This window comes from Schistocerca gregaria, chromosome 2 (genome assembly GCF_023897955.1).
Source record: "Schistocerca gregaria isolate iqSchGreg1 chromosome 2, iqSchGreg1.2, whole genome shotgun sequence".
In the NCBI taxonomy this organism is placed as follows: domain Eukaryota; kingdom Metazoa; phylum Arthropoda; class Insecta; order Orthoptera; family Acrididae; genus Schistocerca; species Schistocerca gregaria.
This window is the reverse complement of record NC_064921.1, coordinates 108,141,536-108,145,497: the sequence shown is the minus strand read 5'-3', so window position 1 is coordinate 108,145,497 and position 3,962 is coordinate 108,141,536.

Here is a 3,962-nt window from a genome sequence, read left to right as displayed (position 1 = left end):
GGTCCCCTACGGCACTGCGTGGGATCCTACGGTCTTGGCGTGCATCCGTGCGTCGCTGCGGTCCGGTCCCAGGTCGACGGGCACTTGCACCTTCCGCCGACCACTGGCGACAACATCGATGTACTGTGGAGACCTCACGCCCCACGTGTTGAGCAATTCGGCGGTACGTCCACCCGGCCTCCCGTATGCCCACTATACGCCCTCGCTCAAAGTCCGTCAACTGCACATACGGTTCACGTCCACGCTGTCGCGGCATGCTACCAGTGTTAAAGACTGTAATGGAGCACCGTATGCCACGGCAAACTGGCTGACACTGACGGCGGCGGTGCACAAATGCTGCGCAGCTAGCGCTATTCGACGGCCAACACCGCGGTTCCTGGTGTGTCCGCTGTGTCGTGCGTGTGATCATTGCTTGTACAGCCCTCGCGCAGTGTCCGGAGTAAGTATGGTGGGTCTGACACACCGGTGTCAATGTGTTCTTTTTTCCATTTCCGGGAGTGTATGTTGCCTTGATGGTGGTAGTATTTAATTTAATGTATTGATTTATTAGGTTACAATGTGTTCCTGAACTTAAGGTTACAGTGGATTTTGGGAATTGATTTAATATGTCATAGTGAGCTGCAACAGGTGCGAGGGCTTTATAAAACATCGAGCCAGTCACACCTAAAGCAGCGGAAGACAAGTCACATCTTCAGATAGCCTTAAACGCTATGAAATGGTGTAACAAAGAATTACAGTGAGAGTTTCTTTTTGTGATTGATGCGATTTAGTGTTGTAGAATCTTATCTTACTTTTGCTACGTTTGTGTCGCCTTTACTTTCTGTGTGTGATATACGTCTGTGCTTGTGTCTGTGTCGTTTACTGAGTACTGCTCATCTGTCTGACATGGAGCCATTCTAGCGTATGGTCTCTCCTGTTTGTATGCCGCATATAGTGCTCGCGATACTTCCTCTGCAATGTTGTTTATACAATTTCTGCCATCTTGTCTGCTACTAACTGTCCTATGTCCTGGTTTTCTAAACTGGATCTTATGTGTCCTAGTACATTGCAGATGACTACTACATGTTCAGCTGTGCCCGGAGAACAGTGTTCCAGGTTACAAAGAAATACAGCAGAGAGAAGGAAGTACAGTATTAACCTGACTATAACAGATCTTGAAAGCGACAGCCATTCATCTCTTGGTACTTTTAGGCACTATTCAGCAAGCGACTGGTTGGGAATCACTGGCTGCTGGAACTGGTGAAATCTCATCCGAAATGTTCCGCTGCAGTTCTGACCTGAGGGCTTCCCATACAACGGAATCGCACACTGTCAGATCAGGTGACCCACATGAGCGAGCTAATGCCGCGGCCAGACTGACCTCAGCCAACAGCTCTGTCAGGCGTGAGGAATGTGTAACTGTGCTTCAATTTTCGGCCGGTTGTGTAGTCTGCGGCGGCATCTTGTTGTAAGTAACTGCAGGTCTTTTCCTCCTCCATTAACGCTTCCACAACTTTACATCCAACCGTATCCACTCGTCTGGGCCACTTGTATGAGCACCATGCTGTCTTTAGCGTATAAAGTGGTGCATAATGCTACCACCAAGAGTGTCGATCACTTTCTCAAAGCCAGACAGCAAAATTAAAGAACGGAAACAGACTCTAATTTGTAAATCCTTCTATTATAGAGAAGAATTTCTATTTCTCTAGTAAGATGACTGGTAGGAATTACTAACTCATGGTTATAACTAAAACAAAAATTGTAAAAAGAAAACACTTGTAAATGACCACACTTTAACTATATTTAGTGGCAATCTAATGACTCGTTCCACATCAGTACAACTATTCGTGCAAATGATCAATGAAACATGGAACTAACTAACAGATTAACGAGGACATAAAAGCAGGGTGGGGCGGAGGTGTGAGGGAATAGGTGTCATATCGCACTGTCACATTCCTGGAAGACGAGAGAGAATGATTCGTTCTCATCTCAGATAAAAGGAATTAAGCAGAAGAATGAGTGTTACTTCGTAATTCTGGAATGAATAATTCTCAAATGCATCAAAAAGGAATAAACGTAATATTTATCGCCTGCCACAAGGGGATTTTTTAAAAGGTAACGATGGGTTCTTGATTATATTCGCAACTCATAGAAGTATGGGAAATTTCCTTTCTATTTGTCTTTAAAGTCCATAGATAAGTGATAGACAGATTACATGAGCTGGTCTCAAACACTGCTTGTGATGATTCAGCTGTTGTGGCCTTATCTAACATCTGGGAGAATCTTAGCTTGCAGGTTTATTTGCAAAATTTCTCCATACTTAATATATTCTCTTTAGATGATCAATCAGCTGCCCATTTTTTTTATCCTAATTGAAATTTTCTTACTCCGTGGGAATAATGCTTCATCCAAAATACGTGAGTATTCTCTTGTACTCCCATCTATTATACTATACACACTTCATATGACAATATTTTACATCACGAACATTCAACTAATGAAATGGCGCAAGATATTTGCTACAACAAATGAAAAGAAATAATCAGCTATTGCAAGTAACAGCGTTTATTATGGACAAAAAGGTCCGTTACCAGTTGCAAACCTGCAGGTTCATTTTCAGACTGCCGTTCACCTTTAAAATTGTATTTAGCTTATTTCATAAATGCAGTGTTGGCTTTATTTAGCTGTTGCGAATGTTCCTTACGTTAGTGGTGGCCTACAGTAGAAACTGCTCTAAGTAAGCAGACTGTTTTACACTGACAGATGTAAACACAAGCTAAAATTAGGTCTCAGTGCTGAGCTAATTTTGTGACTTACAACCAACACTCTGAATTATTTTATAGCATTGTTACCTCATCTTGGTTCAATATGCAGAATAGTACACAGGACTAAACTCTGTTTTCAAAACTTCTTTAATACATAACAGTGTAGTAGAAGTAGCACACACAAAATCATTAGTATTTCTCTCACACACATGTTTATGTAGAAGTATGTTCTCCTTCTAAGATAAAATCCTGGCGCAGAATGTGTCTGTGAGAGTACTAATATTTGACTTGAGATATGAAACAAGTTGCAAATTTTATGTAAAATGTGATACATTACTCAAGGCCATGACAGTGTTCAATGGAGATCAAATAAGCAAATATATTTTTAGTTGTAGTAGGGATTATTTCTGAATAGAGGAGGGATATAGCAATCCACAATGTTAAAAACTAATTGCAAGGATCATAAGATCACACATACCATTACCATTAAACATGATCATTAAGTTAATTATCAAAATTCATTTAGAGGTTAAGTTCTCTTTCATGGAAACACATATTTGTGATGTTGTATCTGGAATGAGTGAACAGACATTTGAATGTTATGTTTTAACTAGCGTGTTTGTGGGCAAAAAATAAATACTCACATTGTATATTTTGTTATTTTAACATTTGAAAATATATGAACCAAACAAATTTAAATCATTGATTTATATGTCGAAGAATCCCATTCCTTTGGATGCCCTCCAAGATCGTATCTAACATTGTTTTTTTGCTGTATCCCTCCTTCATAATCCCTAGTGGGATGAGAAACATATTTTGTAATTTGACCTTTATTGAACCTTGCCATGTCGTTAATTGGTTTATCATTTTGAATGTAAAATTTGCCATTCCTTTCAAATGTTAAATTAAATATTAGTATTCCCATTTAAAAAACCACTTCAACTTTCAAATCATCTTGAAAACCACGTTCAAGATCATGGCCTTTTGTAGCAGTGCATGACCCTCATTGCAACCTAACACTTTTATTCAAAACATTATACATATGTCACCTATATCTCTTGTTATTTCTAACTCTGCATTAAAACGGTCCACACTGTCAGAAAGAAAATTATTACACCAACTTAAAGGTTTCAAATACATTCTAGATTTAATATAGGAACAACCCATTTTGGAGTACATGATATGATTCCACTTAGATATCAATATCACTCAAGATTT